This window comes from Scyliorhinus torazame, chromosome 14 (assembly GCF_047496885.1).
Source record: "Scyliorhinus torazame isolate Kashiwa2021f chromosome 14, sScyTor2.1, whole genome shotgun sequence".
Lineage (NCBI taxonomy): Eukaryota > Metazoa > Chordata > Chondrichthyes > Carcharhiniformes > Scyliorhinidae > Scyliorhinus > Scyliorhinus torazame.
The window spans coordinates 164,395,832-164,421,564 of NC_092720.1; the positions used below are offsets into that span (position 1 = coordinate 164,395,832).

At 48.6% G+C, this 25,733-nt stretch overlaps 1 protein-coding gene and 2 long non-coding RNA genes across 3 annotated transcripts in view; 2 read left to right on the plus strand and 1 right to left on the minus strand.

Annotated features, from left to right (window-relative positions):
* Window positions 1-25,733, minus strand: part of LOC140389196 (uncharacterized) — a 150,286-nt gene that overhangs the window by 94,213 nt on the left and 30,340 nt on the right. The gene's annotated exons all lie outside the window — the stretch shown is intronic.
* Window positions 11,292-13,295, plus strand: LOC140389220 (uncharacterized). The gene is made up of 2 exons (XR_011934289.1): window positions 11,292-11,520; window positions 13,014-13,295. It is a non-coding gene; the product is annotated as an uncharacterized lncRNA (long non-coding RNA).
* Window positions 16,839-25,733, plus strand: part of LOC140389223 (uncharacterized) — a 28,101-nt gene continuing 19,206 nt past the window's right edge. The window contains exon 1 of the long non-coding RNA XR_011934294.1: window positions 16,839-16,906. This is a non-coding gene — a long non-coding RNA (uncharacterized lncRNA). The remainder of the gene's footprint in view (window positions 16,907-25,733) is intronic.

The window sequence follows — 25,733 nt, forward strand, 5'->3', positions numbered from 1 at the left end:
ATTTTAGTTTAATGCTGGGGGGTGGTTAAGGTTGGATGTGTTTTTGCTTATTGATTCTGCTCTTTTTACATTGTAACATGAAGCATCTGTTTTATATTATATAATTGTTTGTTACAATGAAAATGTTTTTAAAACAATATTTTCAGAGAGAGTGAGCAATGGAAGAAGAGAAACAGATGGCATTGCAGAGGATGGGGGAAAAGGGGGATTAATTGAAGGCAGAGGGACAGGATGACATGAAGATTGATGGGAGACAGAGGGAAAAGTCAGGGGTAGGAAGCTGGAGCCCGAAAGGGAAACTGAGATGCCGAGAAGCAACAGGCTGGATGGGAGGTGACAAATACAAATGGAAACGGATGTACACAGGCTCTAAGATAGGAAAGGGTGTGTGTGCGTACATGCATGTGAGTGTAAGCATACATTCGTGTGTCAGTGTGGACCATGGGGGATGGATCATGCTGAAACCAATGAAGTTGAGGCAGAGAGTGTAGTTTTCAGTTCTGAGGCTAATGAGGAACTCATTAACCGGCAGTGTGCTTAATCTGGGCCCACAGACAAAAGAAAATACTTGGATCAAAGTCAGCACAGGGAATGTACAGATTGTCCTTGGATCATGGTCAGGAGTCAGAGAGTACAGACTGTCCTTCGGCTCACAGTCAGGATTAGAGAGTACAGACTGTCCTTTGGCTCACAGTCAGGATTAGAGAGTATAGACTGTCCTTGGATTCAATGCCAGGAGTAAGAGGGCACAGACCACCCCTTGGATATGTGGACCTCAGAGCCAAGAGTGATAGAGAAGAGACAGTCCTGGTCTGCAGTGGAATGGACAGACAAGAGGATTCAGATAGACTAGTGGAATGGGCAGAGAAGAGGAGAGAGAGATAGACTCGTGGAATGGGCAGAGAAGAGGAGAGAGAGATAGACTAGTGGAATGGGCAGAGAAGAGGAGAGAGAGATAGACTAGTGGAATGGGCAGAGAAGAGGAGAGAGAGATAAACTAGTGGAATGGGCAGAGAAGAGGAGAGAGAGATAGACTAGTCGAATGGACAGAAAAGAGGAGAGAGGTAGACTAGTTGAATGGACAGACAAGAGGCTAGAGATAGACTAGTGGAATGGACAGACAGGAAGATAGCGATAGACTAGTGGAATGGACAGACAAGAGGCTAGAGATAGACTAGTGGAATGGACAGACAGGAAGATAGCGATAGACTAATGGAGTGGACAGACAAGAGGATAGAGATAGACTAGTGGAATGGAGAGACAGGAAGATTGCGATAGACTAATGGAGTGGACAGCCAAGAGGATAGAAATAAACTAGTGGAATGGACAGAGAAGAGGAGACAGATAGACTAGTGGAATTGACAGAGAAGATGAGAGATAGATAGACGTGTGGGAGCGACAGACAAGAGGATAGAGATAGAAGAGTGGAATGGACAGTCAAGAGGAGAGAGATAGAAGAGTGGAATGGACAGACAAGGGGCTAGAGATAGACTGGTGATTTGATTTAGATTTATTGTTACGTCTACCAAGGTACAGAGAAAAGTATTTTTCTGTGTAAAGTCCAGGCAGATCATGAAAACCAGGACATACGATAGATACACAATGTAAATACATAGACATTGGGTGAAGCATACGGAGTGTAGTGCTACTCAGTAGAGAGGTTGTGTAGAGAGATCAGTTCAGTCCATAAGAGGGTCATTTAGGAGTCTGCTAACAGTGGGGAAGAAGTGTTTTTGAACCTGTATGTGCGTGTTCTCAGACTTTTGTATCTCCAGCCCGACAGAAGAGGCTGGAAGAGAGAATAACCCGGGTGGGAGGGATCTTTGATTATGCTGCCCACTTTCCCCAGGCAGCGGGAGGTGTAGACAGAGTCAATGGATGGCAGGTGGGTTCATGATGGACTTGGCTGTGTTCACAACTCTCTGTAGTTTCTTACGGTCTTGGGCTGGAGCAGTTGCCATACCAGGCTGTGATGCAGCTAGATAGGGTGCTTTCTATGGTGCATCTGAAATAATTGGTAAGAGTCATTGTGGATATGCTGAATTTCCTTAATTTCCAGAGGAAGTACAGGTGCTGTTGTGCTTTCCTAGTCGTAGCATCAACGTGGGTGGACCAAGACGGATTGTTGGTGATGTGCACACCGAGGAATTTGAAGCTCTCAACCATCTCCACCTCAGCACCATTGACGCAGACAGGGGTGTGTATGATACTTCTCTTCCTGAAGTCAATGGCCAACTCCTTACTTTTGCTGACATTGAAGGAGAGATTGTTGTCATTACACCTCAGCACAAGGTTCTCTATTTCCCTCCTGTATTCTGACTCATCGCTGTTTGAGATCAGACCCACTACGGTTGTGTTAACAGCAAACTTGTAGATGGAGCTGGAGCCAATTTTTCCACACAGTCCTGTGTGTATAGGGAGTATAGTATGGGGCTAAGTACACTGCCTTGCGGGGCTCCGATATTGAGGACTTCGCAGAGGAGGCTTTGACAAAGAGTCATCTGGACTCGAAAAGTTAGCTCTTTTCTCTCCTTACGGATGCTGCCAGACCTGCATCCAGCATTTTCTCTTTGGTTTCAGAATCCAGCATCTGCAGTAATTTGCTTTTATCCAGTGGAGGAGATGTTGTTGTTTATCTTCCAGATTGTGCTGTGAGTCAGAAAGTCGAGGATCCAGTTGCACAGGGAAAAGCCAAATCTTAGGTTTTAGAGTTTTGATATGAGCTTGGCCGGGTGAAGGCAGAACTGTAGTCAATTAATAGTGGTCAAGGATATTGGGGCCCCTGGTGGGACAGGAGATGTGCTGGTGCAATTTTGGCAGTACACTCTCTTTTTTTTTAAGAAATATTTTTATTCAAATGTTTACATATTTTCAACAAACCCTTACAGAAAAAAGAAAAGCAAAGAACACATAAATAAGCATCTTACAACTACATCACGAATTCCCCCAATATATAAACCCCCCCATTAAGCAATAATAAACACAGAAAACACAAAGTACACCCCCCCCCCTCCCCCCGGGTTGCTGCTGCTGACCACCTCCTAACGCCCCGCTAGAAAGTCTAGGAACGGTTGCCACCGTCTGAAAAACCCTTGCACAGACCCTCTCAAGGCAAAATTTACCCTCTGCAATTTAATGAACCCTGCCATGTCGCTGATCCAGGCTTCCACGCTCAGGGGCCTCGCATCGTTCCACTGTAGCGGAATCCTCCGCCGGGCTACCAGGGACGCAAAGGCCAGAATACCGGCCTCTTTCGCCTCCTGCACTTCCGGCTCGTCCAATACCCCAAATAGTGCTAATCCCCAGCTCGGCTTAACCCGGGTGTTCACCACCTTAGACACCGTCCTCGCAACGCCCCTCTAGAACCCATCCAGAGCCGGGCACGCCCAGAACATATGGGTATGATTTGCTGGCTCCCCGAGCACCTCCCACACCTGTCTTCCACCCCAAACAACCTGCTCAGCCTCGCCCCTGTCATATGCGGTCTATGAAGAACCTTAAATTGTATCAGGCTAAGCCTGGCGAAAGAGGAGGAAGAATTAACCCTACCCAGGGCATCCGCCCACGTACCCTCGTCTATCTCCTCCCCAAGCTCCTCCTCCCATTTACCCTTTAGCTCCTCCACCGAGGTCTCCTCCTCCTCCTGCATCTCCTGGTAGATCGCCGAGACCCTGCCCTCTCCAACCCACACCCCCGAGAGCACCCTATCCTGGATCCTGAGTGCTGGAAGCAGCGGGAACTCCCTCACCTGCCGTCTTATAAATGCCCTTACCTGCATGTACCTGAAGCCATTTCCGGGGGGAAGCCCAAATTTTTCCTCCAGCGCCCCAAGGCTCGCAAACGTCCCATCCAAAAATAGGTCCCCCATCCTTCTAATTCCTGCCCTGTGCCAGCTCAGGAACCCTCCATCCATTCTCCCCGGGACGAACCGATGGTTCTCCCGGATCGGGGACCAAACCGAAGCCTCTGCCTCCCTCCTGTGGCGCCTCCACTGCCCCCAAATTTTCAAAGTCGCCGCCACCACCGGACTCGTGGTGTACCTAGTCGGTGGGAGCAGCAGCGGTGCTGTCACCAGCGCTCCCAGACTCGTGCCCACACAGGACACCATCTCCAGCCTCTCCCGCGCTGCCCCCACCATTACCCACTTGCGTATCATCGCCACAATGGCAGCCCAGTAATACCCACACAGATTAGATAACGCTAACCCTCCTCTGTCCTTACTCCGCTCCAGAAACACCCTTCTCACCTTCGGGGTCTTTTTCGCCCACACGAATCCCATGATGGTCCTACTGACCCACTTAAAAAAGGCCTTAGGGATCAGAATGGGGAGGCACTGGAATATAAAAAGGAACCTCGGGAGCACCGTCATCTTCACCGATTGTACCCTACCCGCCAAGGAGAGTGGCAGCATATCCCACCTTTTAAACTCCTCCTCCATCTGCTCCACCAGTCGCGTCAAGTTGAGCTTTTGTAGGGCCCCCCAGCTCCTGGCCACCTGGATCCCCGGGTACCTAAAACTCCTTTCCGCCCTCTTCAGTGGAAGCTCGTCTATCCCCCTTCCCTGGTCCCCTGGGTGTACCACAAAGAGCTCATTCTTCTCCACGTTGAGCTTATACCCGGAAAAGTCCCCAAACTCCCTGAGGATCCGTATCACCTCCGGCAGGTCATCGGCATACAACGATACCCGGTGTTCCTACCCCCCCGGACCAGCCCCTCCAGTCCCTTAGGGCCATAGCCACAGGCTCAATTGCCAACGCCAATAGCAAGGGGGATAGGGGGAACCTCTGCCTTGTCCCCCGGTACAGCCGAAAGTATTCCGACCTCCTCCAATTCAAGGCCACACTCGCCACCGGGGCTTCGTAAAGTAGCCTAACCCAACGAATGAACCCCTCCCCGAACCCAAACCTCTTCAACACTTCCCAGAGGTACCCCCACTCCACCCTATCGAAGGCCTTCTCCACGTCCATCGCTGCCACTATCTCCGTCTCCCCCTCCACTGTAGGCATCATGATTACGTTAAGGAGCCTCTGCACATTGGTATTCAGCTGCCTTCCCTTAACAAAATCCGTCTGGTCCTTGTGAATCATCCCCGGGACACAGTCCTCAATTCTGGTAGCCAACACCTTCGCTAACAGCTTCACGTCCACGTTAAGGAGAGAGATTGGCCTATACGACCCACACTGTAATGGGTCCTTGTCCCGCTTCGAGATCAGCGCCCTGGATATCGTTGGGTGTAGGCCCCCCCCCCTCCCTCGCCTCATTGAAAGTCCTCACTAATAGAGGGCCCAGCAGGTCCATGTACTTCCGGTAAAATTCCACCGGGTACCCATCTGGCCTCGGTGCCTTTCCCGCCTGCATACTCCCCAGCCCCTTAGCTCCTCCAGCTCTACCGGTGCCCCAGGCCCCGCCACCTGCCCCTCCTCTACCCTCGGGAACCTCAGCCGGTCCAAAAATCAACGCATCCCCCCCCCCTCCTCCGTCGGGGGCTCAGACCTATACAGCCCCTAATAAAAGTCTCTAAATACCCCATTTATTCCCACCGCACTCCGCACAGTGTTCCCCCCTTTATCCATAACTCCCCCAATCTCCCTCGCTGCCTCCCGCTTCCGAAGCTGGTGTGCCAACATCCGGCTAGCCTTCTCCCCGTACTCATACACCGCCCCTTGCACTTTCCTCCACTGCACCTCTGCCTTCTTGGTGGTCAACAGGTCGAACTCGGCCTGGAGGCTTCGTCGCTCCTTGAATAGACACTCCTCGGGGACCTCTGCATACCTCCTATCCACCCTTAAAATCTCCCCCACCAATCTCTCCCTCTCTCTCCTCTCCTTCTTCTCCTTGTGGGCCCCAGTGGAGATTAGCTCTCCCCTAATCACCGCCTTCAGCGCCTCCCAGACCACCCCCACCTGCACCTCCCCATTATCGTTAGCCTCTAGATAGCTTTCAATGCACCCCCTGGATCCGCCCGCTCACCTCCTCATCCGCCAGCAAGCCCACCTCCAGGCGCCACAGTGGGCACTGGTCCCTCTCCTCCCCTAGCTCCAGCTCCACCCAATGCGGGGCATGGTCTGAGATGGCTATGGCCGAATACTCCGTGCACTCCACCCTCGGAATTAGTGCCCTGCTCATAACAAAGAAGTCTATCCGGGAGTAGGCTTTATGGACGTGGGGAAAAAAAGAAAATTCCCTGGCCCCCGGTCTGACAAACCTCCATGGGTCCACTCCTCCCATCTGGTCCATAAAGCCCCTCAACACCTTGGCCGCCACCGGCCTCTTACCCGTCCTGGACCTGGAGCGGTCCAATGCTGGATCCAGTACCGTGTTGAAGTCCCCCCCGATTATCAAGCTCCCTCCTCCAGGTCCGGAATCCGGCCCAACATGCGCCGCATAAATCCGGCATCGTCCCAATTCAGGGCATATATATTCACTAATACCACCCGCACCCCCTGCAGCTTACCACTCACCATCACATACCTACCTCCATTGTCTGCCACGATGTTCAGCGCCTCAAACGATACCCACTTCCCCACCAAAATCGCCACCCCTCGATTCTTTGCGTCCAACCCGAGTGGAAAACCTGCCCTACCCACCCCTTTCTCAGCCTAACCTGATCTGCCACCCTCAAATACGTCTCCTGGAGCATAACCACATCTGCCTTCAGTCCCTTCAGGTGCGCGAACACACGGGCCCTCTTGACTGGCCCGTTCAGGCCTCTCACATTCCAAGTTATCAGCCAGATCAGGGGGCGTTGGACTTGGGCCTCCTCGCCAGGACTCGGTGGGCCCCATCCAGCTCCAGGGGCCTTGTGAAGGCACCCGTGCCCATCAACGTGTTCAGCATCGTGACCACATATGCTCCAGCATCCGACCCCTCCATTCCCTCCGGGAGACCCAGAATCCGCAGATTCTTCCTTCTCGACCGATTCTCTATGTCCTCGATCATCTCCTGCCATTTCTTATCCAGTGCCTCGTGCGCCTCCACCTTCACTGCCAGGCCCAATATCTTGTCCTTATTCTCCGAGGCCTTCTGCCGCACCTCCCGGATCGCCGCCCCTTGGGCCTTCTGGGTCTCGACCAGATTGTCGATCGAAGCCTTCATCGGCTCCAGCAGCTCTGCTTTCAATTCCGCGAAGCAGCGCTTGAGAAACTCCTGCTGCTCTTGCGCCCACTGCGCCCATGCTGCCTGGTCTCCACCCGCCGCCATCTTGGCTTTCCTCCCTCGCATTTTTCGCTGCACCAGAATTACTTTTTTCACCGCTCCACTCCTGGACACCATACAGTGCCGGGGAAATCGTACTGTCACCTTCCCACACTGGGAACCGTCGAACAAATGCCGCTGGGGCCTCTCAAAAGAGCCCAAAAGTCCGTTTCTGGCGGGAGCTGCCAGAACTTAGCACAGCATAGTCGCAACCGGAGGTCCTTGGCAGTACACTCTTGAGGTTGGCTTGTGAAGTCCCCGGCCACAATGAACAAGGTCTCAGGGTGTTCTGCTTCTTTATTATTTATAGCCGTGTACAATTCATCCAGCGCCTTCTTCACTTCCGCTTGGGGTAGGATGTAGACCACTATGATGATGGCAGAAGTGAACTCACATGGAAGGTAGTGTGGGCGGCACTTCACAGTCAGGTATTCCAGGTCCGGGGATCAGTAGGTTGCCAGGGTTGCCACATCTGAGCACCAGGAGGAGTTGATGAGGAGGTAAACCCCTCCACCCTTCACTTTGCCCGATGCCACCGTGCGGTTCATCCAGCATATTGAGAAGTCGCAGGTTGTATGGCACAGTCCGGTGAGGCAAGAGTGAGCCATATCTCTGTGAAACAGATCACACAACAGTCTCTTATTTCCCTCTGAGACATAAGTCTAGCATTAAGCTCATCCAGCATGTTTTCAATCAAGTGGACGTTTGCCAGAGGTATGCTGGGGAGAGGAGACTTGAAACCGCGTTGTTTTAGTCTCACCTGCAGACCGCCGCGGTTCCCTCGCTTCCTTGGTCGGCGGCTGCTTCTGGATGGTTCCGGGATCTGATAGGAGAAGTCAGACCTTGTGGAAGGTACGTGGTTGCGTCTGGCAGGGTCCCAAGCGCTGGTTGTGATTTCAGGGTTGCCAGGGAGCATGTTCGCGATCTGGTCTGCCCCCGGTTTCCGCGGCGACGTGTCTACCTTTCAGCATGTTCAAATCCTCAGTGTTGGGTCTTCACTGTTCTGGGGGTTTGGGTCACTGGCAGGGTCTTCCTGGGTCAGGTTGGGCTGGATCATGTGTACGGTTCCAGCGTTGGTGGTCTGGTCGGGCATTCCTGGAATGAGGCCTTGGAGTAGGGCTGGTCAGGCCTCCACGTTGATTCTCCTCTTCTCCAACTTCCGGTAGATTGGGGTGCTGGGTGGACCTCTCCGTGTCGGGTCGGGTATCGTGGTCAGGGGCCGGGTCGGGCCTTCCGGGAGCCTGACCGATGTTCAGGTATATGCAGGTGCGGGATTTAGCGAAAAAGGTTTTTACGACTTTTCCGGAACCCAAATAAGAACCTTGGAGGACCTTCATTTTCACCGTTTGCACCCATCCTTCCAGTGACAGCGGGAGCACATCCCACTTCCTAAAATCCCCTTCGTCTGCTCCACCAGCCGTGCCAAATTCAGCTTGTGCAGCTGTCTCCCACCCCCGCGCCATCTGAATGCCTAAGTGCTGAAAATTCGCCCCCACCACTCTAAATAGCAATTACCACAGCCTCCTCTCCTGGATCGGAAAAACCTTGTTCTTCCCCATATTCTATTTATACCCGGGGAACCGGCCGAATTCCTCCAAAATCCTCATAACCCCCCCAAGACCAAAATATACAGCAGCAAGTCATCCACATACAGCGGGACCCCATGCCCCACCCCCCGTACTATTCCCTGCCATTCCCTTGACATTCCCACCACCATTGCCAGTGGCTCTATAGCCAAGACAAAGAGCAATGGGGAGGGTGGACATCCCTGCACCTTCCCCTGGTGCAGCCTGAAATATTCCGAGCTCACCCAGTTTGTCCGCACACTCGTTACCGTTGCCTGATACAGTAACCGGACCCAGTCCACAAACCCCTGTTCAAACCCAAACTGCCCCAGCACCTCCCACAAATAGTCCCACTCCTTCGATCGATCAAAGGCCTTCTCCGCATCCATGGCAACCACCACCTCCACACTTCGTCCCTCCGGGGGCATCATTACAACATTCAGTAACCTCCTGATGTTGGCTGACAGATGCCTCCCCTTAACAAACCCCAGCTGGTCCTCCCCTATTGTAGAATCCCAAGTTTCTTTACCCGTCAGTCTGGCCTCAATAAAAGTCGAGATGGATTTGCAGGTACAGCATTAGTTATTTTATTTAGCTTGCAAGCGTTCCTCAATTCTCAGGAACACGAAGCACATTGTGCTCCATGGACTTCTGGAATCAAGTGAGGATATGGAACAAAGGAATCTGTACTGATACATTCAAATGGCATCAAGTTTCACATACACGATGTCCATAGGTCATCCTATATCCCTCCTGACCTGTTGATCTATTCTGATTGGCTCACTTCCAATCCCTTCCTCTGGCCCCTATTACCCAGCATCCTTTTCTCCTGCTTTGGTGGACACACCTATTCCTGCTTTTCCATGCGGTCTGAAATCCTTTGTCTGTGAACTCACCAGAATTAAACTGGCCTACCTCTACATTACATTAACTAATATCTCTAAAGTAACTATTTTATATCACATTCGTCACTATCACCCCCCAGCACACAATCCTCGATCAGATTGATCGCGCACCCTTAAGCCAATTAAGAATTAGCCCTGCCTCATTTGGGCCAATCAGAATGTAATAACATCATTGAGCATGCTGTTGTTTGTGTCTTTGATTAATAAGCAGCAGCTTTCACTGAGCAAGTTGCACAGCAAGTGATTGCAGTCCAGAGGGAAGCAGAGTTACTGAGAGACCCAGGGCGGGAATCCCGCCCCCGCCGGCCCCCGAATTCTCCGGGACCGAAAATTCGGCGGGGGTGGGAATTGCGCTGCGCCGGTCGGCCCCCCCCCCCACCCCGGCGATTCTCCGGCCCACGATGGGCCAAAGTCCCGCTGCTGTCATGCCAGTCCCGCCGGCATGAATAGAACCACCTACCTTACCGGCGGGACTGGCGGCGCGGGCGGGCGGGCTTCAGGGTCCTGGGGGGGGGTGGGGGGGGGGGGGGCGCGGACCGATCTGTCCCCGGGGAGTGCTCCCACAGTGGCCTGGCCCGCGATCGGGGCCCACCGATCCTTGGGCGGGCCTGTGCCGTGGGGGCTCTCTTTCCATTCCGCCTCGGTCACAGCGTCCGCGATGGCCGATGCAGAAGTGACACCCCCCCTGCGCATGCGCGGGGATGACGTCAGCCGCCGCTGACGCTCCCGCGAATGTGCGGACTTCCACCGCCCGGCGCAGTCTCTTCGGCCCCGGCTGGCGTGGCGCCAAAGGCCTTTCCCACCAGCCGACGGCACGCCAACCACTCCGGCACTGGCCTAGTCCCTAAAGGTGAGGGCTTGGCCCCTAAAGGTGCGGCCCGACGCCGGAGTGGTTCCCGCCACTCCATCCCGCCGGGAACCCCTGCCCCACTGGGTAGGGGACAATCCCGGCGTGCCAGTGTCAACCTGAGCCCAATGCCGAACCGGAAAGCAAAAGCCACAGTACGCTGGTCAAGTCCGGCCCTGTCTTTGACAGGTACAAATCTCCAACTTATTAAAGAGTTCCTCAGTTACTTCACCAAACTTATCGCCCGGTGCCAAAAATCTAAACTCTTAAATGAACGTGATTAATATTAAAGTTCAAATAATATCTAGAATTTATAGGTTTTTGGAACTCACTTTCTGCAAAGTTTGTGGAGGCAGAGTACTTGAATATTTTTAAGGCAAAGGTGGATAGATTCTTGGTCAGCAAGGGGATGGAAGGTAATCAGGGAGTACGCGGAATGCAGATTTGAGGTCACTATCAGATCAGCCATGATCTTATTAAATGGCGGAGAAGTCTCAAAAGGCCAAATGGCCCAGTCTTGCTCCTTGTTTGTAAGGTTTGGTTGGAGAAAATGGCGGTGCTCTCGTTGTATCAAAGAGGGTTGATGGGAAATCTGATAGATGTGTACAAGATTTTGACAGGCTGAGATAAGATAGACAAATAAAAGTTAATCCCATTAACTGGAACACTAGGCACAGACACTCTGCTGGGACCATTCCAAGTGTTCAGCCAACCAGCAGTGTCGGTCGTGCTTGGTTGGATGTTACAATCATGGAAATGAAGAGGGAGCAGAAATGGAAAGACCTTCATTCAAAGAAGTCAGCAGAAAGCAGACACGCCCTTGGTGGTGTGTGATTATAAAAGCAGCAAACACTCCAACATTAGAGACAGAATATTTCTACACTAGCATTCTGAATCGAAGAAACTCCGCTGAAGATGATGAAAGGGCTGCTCTTTGTGCTGGTTATTCTGGTGCTGACTCAGTCCAACCCAACCGGAGCAAAGCCGGATGGTAGCTCAGATCATACAGGTCTGTAAATATCTCTGATCTCTCACCAAAAATTGCTTAGATAGTTTAATTGTTAAACAATTTTATTATTTTTAATGTCATGGTTTGATTTGTCAAGTGATGGTGATCATCAGATGAGAAGAAAGATTGGCGAATTAAAAAAGAACCAGTTCCACAGGTACATCCCCTGATGGTTTAGTCACTCTCTGAGTGGTTGAGTGTTAGCAGCTGATCCAAACAGATCAGTGGGGGAGGGTGGGGAGGGGGTGTGGGGGGGGACGGGGGGGGGGGGGGTGTAATGACCTCCAATTGGCATTATTGGTTGGCCAATTGGAGTATGGGCCCAGAGAAGCACCTGTGTAGGCTTTGTGAGGCAGTCTTAAGTTGACTGGAATGCTAGCAGCACTGTTTGGAGCTGCTCTTGTATATAAGTTACTGCAAATAAATGCTGGTGTGGTGACGGAACCCCTGCTTCCTGTGGATTATTACAGGATTCATGTCCCACTCCAGTGCATACAGCCCAGCACTGCAGGAGTGCTGCATTGCAGTTAGTTGATGTCCCACTCCAGTCCATAGAACCCAACACTGCGGGAGTGCTGCATTGTTGTGGATTGATGTCCCACTCCAGTACATACAGTCCAGCACTGCGGTAGTGCTGCACTGTTGTGGGTGTCATGCTTTGGATGAAGCATTAAACTGATATATTGACATGTTGACATATTCCTCGGACAGGGAATATCTGGGATATTACGTGAAGAGCTGGAAGTTCTGCCAGAAACACTCTCCTTCTGTCAAATCTCACTGACTGTTAGTGGATGTTTACTATGAGCTAATTAGCTCAGTTGGCTGGACAGCTGGTTTATGATGCATAGTGAGGGCAACAGTGCAGTTTAATTCCCATACAGGCTGCGGCAATTCATGAAGGTCCCGCCTTCTCAACCTTGATCCTTGCTTGATGTTTGGTGATCCTCCGGTTAAATCACCACCAGTCAGATCTTCCCCTCAAAGGGGAAAGCAGCCTGTGGTCATCTGGGACTATGGCGATTTTACTTACTGATTGTATTGTAAGAGTGTGGTACATAAAGGGTGAACATAAGACTCGAGTACAGTATCACTCACACAGTGATGTAAGAGATCACATGACCCTCGCAGTCAATGTAGTGTCAGACTGAGCCGTGTGCGGAAGCAAGCATGGAAACAATTCGTAGCCTAGACCATTTTCTGTATTTTTGTCCATAATCTTGTAATGAAATAAGGACGTACAGTTAACCTATTTAGGACGATGCCGACTTAATTAAGACCTACTAAACTGTAACCAATCCTCTATAATATTCCCAATTGTTCCCAGATCTGCTCTAGCCCTCAGTTCTCTCCTTCGGTCAGAGTTAAGGTTGATGTTTGGTTCAGAGTCAGACACAGTAACAGTGACAGAACCAGCTTCATGTTTCCTCATTCTTCTCTCCTCCTCGGTGTATACGTATCTCACTCACTTCATTCTTCATTCTAAATTTCAGTGAGGGAGGCAACATGTGGGGACTTTAAACACATTTGTGGAGAATGTTTTTCCAAAAAGAAAGCTGAAGATCCTCTTTGCAACTTTTATATGAAAATGCGATGTTGTGTGAGGATATGAAAGATCCAGTGAGGATTGCCAACATCCCGAGCTATCCCCGGTCTCACTGAATGAAGTTTTGTTCCTGGGAAACAGCCTCTGTTTGATCGCTTCACTCCCCTGACCCTGTATTACTGCTGTCTGAATAATGTGATGTAATCAGAAATAAAACTTACTGAATTAATCACGGCTTCATATCCCTGTCAATTTCCTCTATGATTAGCGTGTCAGGTAGCTGGGGTGGAATGACGCTGGGAAAAGATGTAGGAATTCCAGGAAATGGAATTTCCCAGGCAGGTCTGTGCAGGGAAACACTGAAAGTTCATAATAACTGTGGTACTATAGGTGTTACGGTACCTGATAGGCTAAAGCACCATTGGTGGAAACTGTATGCTTTCTATTGGTTAGAGTGTATGATAGCTCCGCCCTGATTGGCAGGGTATAAGAACCCATGCCGCCCCAGCAGCCCTCATTCTGTACCTGAGCTGCTGGGGGAAACATCTAGCTTAATAAAGCCTTCAATTGGACTACAACCTCGCTTTAGTGGTCATTGATCGTGCATCAATAACCATTGAGAAATGGTCTAAAATATGACAGGAGTCCCACAGTGTCAACACTCTGATCATTCACAGTTCAAAATATCTCACAAATACCGGGGTGTGCTCAAGGAGCAGAGGGTCTGGAAGTGGTTGAAAATTACAAAAAATTGATTCAGAAGCTGGGGAGTTGGTTCAGGAGCTGGACAATGGTTCAGGGAAAGAGCAATGACATTAGCAGCTGATTAAGTGGTTCAAAGGTGAGGAAGTAATTGAGGGGCTGGAGGAGGGGATTCAGAGGGTGGGGAAAGGGTCCAGTGGGTGGGAGATTTTCAGTAGAAGGGGAAGGTATGGAAAGGCTCTATTGGGTGGGGAGATGGTTGTGTTTTGGGAAGGGTTTTACTGTTGGGGGAAGGGGACCTGGGAGGGGGAACGGCATATGCTCTGTCTGCAGAGGAAGGGAATTTCTTTGTCAGAATGGGGCTAGCAGAGTATCAAGATATTTAGAGGGTGCGAAGTGGAGTGGAATCGGCAGAGGGGAAGAGTTTCAGTGGGTGGAAGGACATCGGGGGTGGGGAAGGGGTTCAGGGGTGGGGGAGGGGATAGGAAAGGGGATCAGGAGCAGGGGAAGGAATTATGGTGGGGATCATGGGGTGAGTGTGGGGATCAGGGGTGATGGTGGGGATCAGGGGTTGAGGGTGGGGAAAGGAGAAGTGAATGCTTGTCTCATATCTGACATTCTGGAACAAAATTGCTTCCATTTCAAGTTAGTGATTTAAAATCCAACCAGGACCTCACTAAGAAGAAGTGTCAGTTGGACAAGTATCAAACTTAGTGGGGAAAGAGAGACAATAAATTAGCTCAGTCTCCAGGTCTCTGTTTCTTCGAGTTGATTATTCCTCTGTTTCTTCACTGTCTGCTGCATTAAACCTGTCTCTCTCCCTCTCTCTGTGTGTCGCTCTGTCTCAATCTCAATCTCTCTTTCTCGCTCTGTCTCTGTCTCTACCTCTCACTCTTACAGTCTCTCTTTCTGGTTCTGTTCCTTTGTGACTTATTCTCCCAATTTCAATAACTTTACTATTCTCTCTCTCTCTCCCTCACTCCAGTTATCACTTTTTTTTTCTATCTATATTTTCTCTCCTTTCACTTCTCTCCACTTGGTTCCACTGTTTGCTTCAAGGACACGCACTCTCACCTCAACTCTGGCATTCAGCTCTTTTGTCCATGTTTGAACCAAGGTTGTAATAAGGTCAGGAGCTGAGTGACCCTGGCAGAACCCAAACTGATGGACCAAATTCACAAGCGCCGTGCAGTCTGGGTAGGACCACCCACCATTATTCCCCATTGACAAATTAGAATGCAGCCATTGGCGCTCAGAGCCTAACGTAGTCTCAGAAACAACTGGCTGCTGTAATGAAAGATCATTTTTCTGGGTGAATGAATTTTAAAAACTGTCAATGTCTTTTCCTCCAACCTGTTTCTCTATCTTGTGATTATTAGTTATGCAACGCCACCCTCTGCTGACGGATGGGCGCTACTACACAAGCAAGTAGGAAATCATCAGGAATTCAACAGGATGAGGGGCGACTTGATAGAGGTTTATAAGATGATCAGGGGAATAGATAGAGTAGACAGTCAGAGACTTTTTCCCCAGGTGGAACACACCATTACAAGGGGACATAAATTTAAGGTGAAAGGTGGAAGATATAGGAGGGATATCAGAGGTAGGTTCTTTACCCAGAGAGTAGTGGGGGCATGGAATGCACTGCCTGTGGAAGTAGTTGAGTCGGAAACATTAGTGACCTTCAAGCAGCTGTTGGATAGGTACATGGATTACGGGAAAATTATATAGTGTAGATTTATTTGTTCTTAAGGGCAGCACGGTAGCATTGTGGATAGCACAATTGCTTCACAGATCCATGGTCCCAGGTTCGATTTCGGCTTGGGTCATTGTCTGTGTGGAGTCTGCACGTCCTCCCCGTGTCTGCGTGGGTTTCCTCCGGGTGCTCCGGTTTCCTCCCACAGTCCAAAGATGTGCGGGTTAGGTGAATTGGCCAATGATAAATTGCCCTTAATGTCCAAATTGCCCTTGGTGTTGGGTGGAGGTGTTGAGTTTGGGTAGGGTGCTCTTTCCAAGAGCTGGTGCAGACTCAGGGGGCCGAATGGCCTCCTTCTGCACTGTAGATTCAATGATAATCTATGATTAATCTAGGACAAAGGTTCGGCACAACATCGTGGGCCGAAGGGCCTGTTCTGTGCTGTATTTTCTATGTTCTATGTTAAGAGTGAGGACAGCATCAATAATAATAATCTTTTATTGTCACAAGTATGAAGTTACTGTGAAAAACCCCTAGTTGCCACATTCTGGCACCTGTTCGGGTAAGCCGGTACGGGAATTAAACCCGCACTGCTGGCCTTGTTCTGCATCACAATCCAGCTGTCTAGCCCACTGAGCTAAACCGGCCCATATGATAAATAGCAAGGGAAAAATACCCACTCCGTTTGAAAATTCATAATGTCGCCCTGTTCAGAATCTGCTGCCACTGTAACAGGTCAATTCTTTCCCAAGTATTGCAGTACTTGTTTGAATGTTCCTCCAGAGAATATCTCCAGAGATACTGAGCCTTCCACTCTTATTTGCTGTTCCCCTCTCCACCCAGATATTGCCATACCTGTGAATTTTTGCAACATTTTCTGCTTTAATGTTTGGTAGCTTTCCCTGCAGTGGACCAGGTGTCAAGATTAGTAAAGGGGTGTTGGAAAATGCACAGTTCTTCCATAAATGCTCAGTGCCTCTGGAGAAAAGGTACTGGGCAACAAAAAGCGAAACCCAAGGGAGAGCACGAATACAGTTCTCCACTACCACAAATTCTGTAATCAGCACACCCAGAATGCAATCCTCTTAAGAGATCAACTTGTCTGATCACTGGCTTTCCCCTACCAAATAAATATGTTAAATAATGCTTGCACATTGTCACCCCATATCAAGCACCAGCTCTCACAGTCACACAAACACAATTTTCCGTCATAATGTCACCCTGTTCAGATTTGTTATCATTGGGACAGCTCAATTCTTCCCAACAATTGCAGTTATATGTTGGACTGTTCCTCTCGAGAAAAGTCTGCATTTATATTGAGTTTACCCTCTTCCTTGCGTGTTATCCTTAAAGGACTTGAACCCCCCCCACCTGGAAAGCTGCCTGTAATGCAGATACTGTCCGTCTGGTGTCGTTGCTGCCTCACCTCACTATTCGCAAAGGTCTGAAAAATCTGTTTTTAAAGTTGTGTTTAATATAGATACAGAACAATTAATACAGTAACCGTGCTTGAAATAAATAAACCAAAGAGAAAATGCTGGAAAATCTCAGCAGGTCTGGCAGTATCTGTAGGGAGAGAAAAGAGATTCCAGATGACCTTTTGTCAAAGCTAAAAGATAGAGAAAGTGGGAAATATTAATACTGTGGGGTGAGAGAATGAAAGATGAGTCATAGCCATAGAAACCAAGGGAACAGCATGCTAATAGCCACAGAAACCAAGGGGCAAGAGTGCTAATGGTAGTTCCCAGAGAGAACAAAAGATGTGAAAGGCCAAACAGCAGAGATATTAACATCAGAGGGTAAACTGTGACAAATGCAGATGTGGGGGAAGCAAAGGGGATAAAAGGTAAAGAAAGGGGGATAAGATAAGGGGGTAAATATACATAAAGAAAGACAAGAAAGAAAGAAATGGTAAAAGACAGTTAAAATGAAATGGGATGAAAACAAAGGGGTCGAGGTGGGGTAGAGCTAATCATCTGAAGTTGTTGAATTCGATGTTGAGACCGGAAGGCTGTAGCGTGCCTAACCGGAAGATGAGATGTTGCTCCTCCAGTTTGCATTGAGCCTCACTGAAACATTGCAGCAAGCCAAGGACAGACATGGGAGCAGGGTGTTGTGTTAAAATGGAAATGAAATGAAATGAAAATCGCTTATTGTCACAAGTAGGCTTCAATGAAGCCCCTAGTCGCCACATTCCGGCGCCTGTTCGGGGAGGCTGTTACGGGAATTGAACCGTGTTGTTGGTCTGCTTTAAAAGCCAGCGATTTAGCCCAGTGTGCTAAACCAGCCCCTTAAACCTCCCCCACATCTACATGGCAAGCAACGGGAAGGTCCGGGTCCTGAATGCGCACAGACAGAAGGTGCTCAGCTAAGTGATCACCCAGTCTGCGTTTGGTCTCTCCAATATAGAGGAGACCACATTGGGTGCGCACACACCCTGTAAGGACTCCATCCCTTTCTCTCAGCTCCTTCGCCTTCATCGCATTTGTTCTGATGATGCCACTTTCCAAAATGGGGCCTCAAAAATGTGTTCCTTCTTCCTCAATCGTGATTTCCCACCTACAGTTGTGGGCAGGGCCCTCAACAGTGTGCGGTCCATCCCCTGCCAGAACAAAGATAGAGTCCTCCTTGTTCTCACATTTCACCCCACCAGCCTCCGTATGCAAATGCCATCACCAAATACATTTTTCCTTCACTTCCTCTGTCAGGATTCCGCAGAGACCATTCCCTCCGAGATAATCTAGTCCACTCCTCCACCATACCCAACACCTCTCCCATCACCCATGGCATCTTCCCATGTAATCGCACAAGGTGTAACACCTGTCCCTTTACCTCTTCCATGCTTAACATCCCAGGCCCAAAACACTCATTCCAGGTAAAGCAGCGTTTCACTTGCATCTCTTTCAATTTGGCCTATTACATTTGCTGCTCCCAAAGTAGTCGCCTCTATATTGGAGAGACCAAACGCAGACTGGGTGATCGCTTTGCTGAGCACCTTCTGTCTGTGCATTCAGGACCCTGACCTTCCCGCTGCTTGCCATTTTAACACAAGACCCTGCTCCATTGCCCACATGTCTGTCCTTGGCCTGCTGCAATGTTCCAGTGAAGCTCAACGCAAACTGGAGGAACAACATCTCATCTTCCAGTTAGGCACGCTACAGCCTTCCGGTCTCAACATCGAATTGGGATGATTAGCTCTTCCCCAGCTCGACCCCTTTGTTTTCATTCCATTTCATTTTAACTGTCTTTTACCATTTCTTTCTTTCTTGTCTTTCTTTATATATATTTACCCCCCCCCCCCGCCTATCTTGTCCCCCTTTCCTTACCTATTCTTCCCTTTGCTTCCCCTTCCCCTCCCCCCACATCTACATCTGTCACAGTTTACCCTCTGATGTTAGTTTCTCTGCTGTTTGACCTTTCACTCCTTTTGTTCTCTCTGGGGGCTGCCATTAACACTCTTTCCCTTGGTTTCTGTGTCTATTAGCACCCTGTTTCCCTGGGTTTCTGTGGCTATGACTCATCTTTCATTCTCTCACTCCACAGTATAAATATTTCCCACTTTCTCTGTCTTTTAGCTTTGAGAAAAGGTCATCTGGACGCGAAACGTTATCTCTTTTCTCTCCCTACAGATGCTTCTAGACCTGCTGAGATTTTTCAGCATTTTCTCTTTGGTTTCAGATTCCAGCATCTGCAGTAATTTTCTTTTATTTCTGAAACAAATTAAGACTTGTCTTCAATGTTCTGTTCTGTCATTCTCCACCCAGCTCTCTTAGTTTTGACAGCCTGGCTGCAGTAAACAAGATGGTACGACTTGTCACAGGGTCGACATGTTCTGGTAGAAACCTCAGCAACATGTGGTGAGGGTGGGCTCACTACAGTCTCTTCAATGGAAATGTGACCATTTCCTGAGAGAACTTTGCCAGTTCCATAGAGTTCCAGGTTGGGTTCCATTGTAACACGACTCTCCTGGAACCTCAGGGAAAAGGGGAAGAATTGCCGAGAGTTTTCCTGAAATGGTCACGTCCCCAGGACAGCATCCCCGGGTGGTGGGGCAACAGCGAGCGAGTTGATTCTGTTCTACCGGATGAGACAAGTTTGTTGGATCTAATCGAAATGTACAAAATGTGGGTCAGTCAAGACTCTGTGCATTGTATCTGGGCCCTGCCTGCTGTGCACCTCACAGATTCCACCCAGTCAGCAGCTGAACCCAGTTATAATCCCCAGACTGTCATCATTAGAGAATCCAGCTCTTTTTCTATCTGTTCCTCACTAGGATTCCTGTACAAATCAGTCCACACACTCAGTTCATGAACTTTTCTTCCATGTTTAATTCCATCACAAACTTATCAAGTTTAAATAATCGAAATAAAACACCAGAACAAATGAAAAATAAAACAGGAAACGATCCTCTGGTCCACCCAGTCTGTCCCACACAAATGCAGCAAAATATATTGACTTCCCCAGCCCAGCTGAGACTGTGTTACCTCCTGGAGAGACAAGAAAACAGATTGAAAACCGAGGCTCATTTCAGCAAAAACTCTGGGATATTCCTCTCTGATCCCCATAGACAATTGAAAACTATGCCAGGAGGTCACTCTGATCCTGATAATCCATGGATTCAGACACCACCTGAACATGGATCCTGGGTTCCAGCCATCTCTAGTCATGTTCAGTAGCCAGTGTCCAATCTGTATCCAGTTGCAGTTTAACTTCATTTCCCCCCCCCTTGTGTTTAAGGTCGGCTAGCATGTAAATAAGTGATCCCACCTTTCAGCAATATTCTGAATTGAGATTATCCATTTTGAACCAAAAAAAGGACAGAGCAGAGTACTTTCTAAATGGAAAGAGGTTACACAATAGATGTCCAAAGAGACTTGGGGGTTCAGGTGCATAGGATACAGATTGGACACTGGGTACTGAACATGACTGGAGATGGCTGGAATCCAGGATCCGTGTTCAGGTGGTGTCTGAATATTCTGTGATAAATCTGTTTGATATCTCTGCACAATTCAGGACTTTGATCTCTGAAATCCACATTATTGACACCTCAATCAATCAACAATGAGACTGCCCAAGAGAATAAAAATAACTGAAACAGCATTAACTGCTCCAACATACTGAACCCATCAAGCCACTCCGCTCTGCACTTTGAAACATCATTTCACATAATTCGAGTTGGAATACTTGTTTTTATTTATTCAGCAAGTCAATATCAATCTGACAGACATGTGTTTTCCGCTACACCAATAAACATGGGGACATAGGAACAGGAGTAGTCCATTCAGCCCCTAGAGCCTGTCCAGTCATTTAATGAGACCTTGGCTGATCTGTGACCTAACTCCATACGGGCCCGTATCCCATAATATCTTTACATAACAAAAATATATTTAAGATTTAAAATTAACAACTGATCTAGTTTCAACTGCTGCTTGTGGGAGCGAGTTCCAAACATCAACCACCCTTTGAGTGAAGTGCTTCCTAACATTTCTCCTGAATAGTCTAGCCCTAATTTTTAGATGATGCCCCCTAGTTTTAGAATCTCCAACCAGTGGAAATAGTTTATCTTGATCTACCCTGTCTCCCCCTGTTAATATATTGAACACTTCGATCAGATCATCTCTTAACCTTCTAAATTTCAGTGAAAACAGGTCCAATTTGAGTAATCTCTCCTTGGAACTCTCCTGTAATCCGGGTATCATTTACAGAATATCCTTCCTCGGGTATGGTGCCCAGAACTGCTCACAGTACTCCAAGTGAGGTTGATCAGGGTTTTGTATAGCTGCAGCATAATCCCTGAGTCTTTAATAATAATAGCAATCTTTATTAGTGTCACAAGTAGGCTTACATTAACACTGCAATGAAGTGACTGAACATTCCAGTCCTCGAGATATAAAAGCTAGCATCCCATTAGCCTTTTTGATTATTTTTTGCACTTGTACGTGACATTTTATAGTAATAATCTTTATTGTCACAAGTAGGCTTACATTAACACTGCAATGAAGTTACTGTGAAAATCCCCTATTCATCACATTCCGGCACCTGTTCGGGTGCACAGAGGGAGAATTCAGAATGTTCTAATTACCTAACAGCATGTCTTTCGGGACTTGTAGGAGGAAACCGGAGCACTAGGAGGAAACCCACGCAGTCATAGGGAGAACGCGCAGACTCCACACAGACAGCGACCCAAGCCGGGAATCAAATCTGGGACCATGGCGATGTGAAGCAACAGTGCTAACCACTGTGCTACCAACCTATGCACCTGAACCCCCAAGTCTCTTTGGACATCTATTGTGTAACCTCTTTCCATTTAGAAAGTACTCTGCTCTGTCCTTTTTTTGGTTCAAAATGGATAATCTCACACTTGCTTACATTAAATGACATCTGCCATAATTCTGCCCATTCACCTAGTCTGTCAATATCTTCCTGCAATTTTCTGCTATCATCTAGGCTGCCTACAATGCCACCTAACTTTGTTAATAATAATACTCTACAATCAGAGTCTGACTAACGTGGGTGACCCATCAACAGGGCAAGATTTACTTATAAATTCTAGTTACCATATGCTCACTTCATAATGACTTTACTTTTCAGGAGTTGCAACCCATCAGTAAGAAACTGTTTCTGGTGATCCGATTAACATAACGTTCCATATAAAGGCAGGGGCTTTCCCAAAATTGATAAGTAGGATAAGGTCGAGTTGTAAATGCAAGTTTGGATTGGAGACTCAATTGATTTGTAAATAGAATCCTGACCCCCTAATTGGAATTTCTGCTGTTTTCTTCAAATCAATGAAGAAAATTCTCAATTGCTTCTTGGTAATGTTCTCACTGTTCAAAGATGACATGGTGGAATAAAGTGCTGTTCACAGAGAAAACAGTAAAGTAGCAGGTCAGTTCGAGATGGGCTGTGATGCTGTCAACTTGCTGCCATGCGGACAAAGCAACAGCGAGATATTTGGAGAGGCCAGTGTTGGCTATCAGCGAGACACAGCACAGACTGGGTGAGATTTTGGAACCGGTACTACTGGTGGAATGAGTCCAAGTGAGTAACCCCAGCTGGAGTATGGAAGCCAACCTTCTGTAGCAGAGCTGTGAAGACCAGGAAGAGTTCAACCTTAGCCAGGGCCTCGCCACCACACACCCTCTGATCTGGAAAAGAAAAGGAGATGGGACAATGCCCCACAAACACAGTCAACTCACAGACCGTAAACTGCAAAATTCCTAGTTCTTTTACGGTCTCCACCACCAGCAAGGATGGGAAATTTAATAGATACAGCAATCTTTCCCTTTCATTCCCAAGACGAATATCAGTACAACTAGCCTGCACCACCGTTCAATAAGTCTATAGCTACCTAAACTCCAGCTTCCTGCACTGTCAGCAGATCCAGTGATTCCATACGTTCCAACAATCTATCAATCTCTGTCTGGAACAAACTTAATAACTGAGGTGCCATTGTTCCCCGGGGTAGAGAATTCCAAAGATTCACAACTGTCTGACTGAAAACATTGTGTTTATCTCAGTCTCTAAATGGTAATCATTATCCTGAGACTGTGACTATCTCTAGACTACACTATCTCAATCTCAAAATGGTTAATCCCTTTCCCTGAGACTATGACTATCTCTAAACTACACTATCTTTTTTTTAAAATTTAGACTACCCAATTTTTAAAATCCAATTAAGGGGAAATTTAGTGTGGCCAATTCACCTGACCTGGGTTGTGAGGGTGAAACCCACGCAGACACGGGGAGAATATGCAAACTCCACACAGACAGAGTGACTACACTATCTCAATTTCCAAATGGTTAATCCCTTTCCCTGAGACCATGGCTATCTCTAGACTACACTATTTCAATTTCCAAATGGTTAATCCCTTTCCCTGAGACCAGGGCTAGCTCTAGACTACACTATTTCAATTTCCAAATGGTTAATCCCTTTTCCTGAGACTGTGACTAGCTCTAGACTACACTATCTCAATTTCCAAATGGTTAATCCCTTTCCCTGAGACTATGACTATCTCTACACTACACTGTCTCAATCTCTAAATGGTTGACCACTTATATTGATACTATGACTAGCTCCTGATGACCCAGTCAGGAGACCCCATTAATCCTCTGAAGAAGTTTATGAGTTTCAATGAGATTATGGGCAGGATTCCCGGGTTCCCCAGGCACATGTACTGGGCGGTGCACCGTTCGCTGGCGGTGGGATTCTCTCTTCCCGCCGCTTGTCAATGGGATTCCCATTGAAACCACCCCACGCCACCGGAAAACCCATGGGCGGGGATGCGCTGCTGGCGGTTACAGAGAACCCAACTGCCGGAAAATTCTGGTTCCTCTCTCGTTCTTCTTAACTTTAACAGATGTATAGGTCTGGTCTCCTCAATCTCTCCTCATTCGAAGAATCAGTTTAGCGATTCCCTCTAAAATAAATATATCCTTCCTTAGCTAATGAGAACAAAACTGTCCACAGTATTCAGGGTGTGATTTATCAAACCCCTACAGAATTGCAGTGCCTGTGGCATGGACAATTTGAATTTGTTGATATTTCCATGTTATTATTTTTTTATTATGATATCTGATCACAGTTGCCACCCCCACTGTCACCTCTTCCTTTCACTCACACATGAATTGCTGGTCATTGTGCATTGTGAGCTGGTATGAGGCCTCACTGAGGTCTTGGTGGAGAGGGTTATCCTTTCACATTTCTGTTAGCCATCCCAGAGCTTGACTGCTCTGCTGATGGTGCCTCAGATGCATCTCCCTCCCCGGCTGAGTCTCGTTCCTCGACAACCAACCTTGCGGGAAATATCAGGTTAGGATAACTCTGCTGTCTCTCGACTGCATTATCTCAAAGTGAGGAGAGATTGAGGAGATAGCGCAAGTAACTGCCCCTCAGAGGTATCACAGCATTGGACATGTATTGTCACATGGAGAAGGGAGCGCCATCCCTGTCAGATGGAGATGGCGAGATCCTTTCACCCTCTTTCGGATGGACACCCATCTCGCCCGTGCTGACTTCCTGCCCAATGGCCACCATGACCATTTCAATGACCTCCTCCTGCTGTATGGCTGTCAGTGTAATGATGTGTGTCACCATCATCAGAGCAACCCCTTACTCCTGCCTTGTCTCTGCTCCTTTGTCCTGAAGGGTGAGGAGTGAGATTGTTAAGACCATGGTCCCCACCGGTCACTGCATCCAGGACTCACTGACATGTGATGTTCCAGTGTCACATCCTGCCCTCCTGGTGTTTGTGGTGAGCGTTGCCCATGGCTCAGGAATGCACCCGGGCCCTTCGAGGGGCACCTCCGTTTCAGCTCCCCTTCCCTTGCCCCCTCTGACTGGGACACCACGGATACAGCAAGGTCCCTGATGACTGAGCTGGCTGCCCTTGTGTCGATAACTGAGGCAGCAGGATCACAGGCACCTTAGCCACATGGAGACAAGAGTCAGGTGGTGGAGGCTGCCTTCAACACTGCTTCAGCCACAGTGGGATGACTCCCTGAGGAGTGGCTGGGGCGTCAGTCTCCAAATCCACCTCGCCCAGGGAATAAAATCTAATCCTGGATTTATACGCTCCTTTCAAACCAATAAAAGGAGCTAAATAACAAATAAACTAATTAACTCATTCAAAGTCCTTTAAAGAGGGCACTGTGAGAAAAAGAATTCAAAGGATATGGAATAAATTAAATTGTTGTATCCAGGGCTGAAGCACTGCTGCCCCCGCGGTGCCCACCGGCTGAGGAAGACCTCAAACATACTGGCAGACACCACAGACTCCTATCCTAGGATACCCAGGGGTGAAAATAGCCACAGAATAGGGGCAGACAGTCGGATCGAACAGCCCGCTACCTGGACCTGTTCATGGCCACAGTGGCCAGGCCCAGAAGCACACCACGAGTAGGTCCTCAGTCTGTCTGCAGGCTCCCTCCACACCGTGTGGCTAAAGATCAGGAGCGTGGCAGACTTCTGGTTGCGGCTATGCGGAGCTAAGTCGCACGTTCGGCAGCTCCCAACAGAAACGGACTTTTGGGCTCTTTTTAGGGCCCCCAGCGGCATTTGTTCAACGGTTCCCAGTGTGGGAAGGTGACAGTAACATTTCCCCGGCACTGTATGGATTGGACCAGGAATGGAGCGGTGAAAAAAGTAGTTTTTGAGCAGCGAAAAGTGCGAGGGAGGAAAATCCCACCCCTTTCTCAGCCTAACCTGGTCTGCCACCCTCAAATGCGTCTCCTGGAGCATGACCACATCTGCCTTCAGTCCCTTCAGTT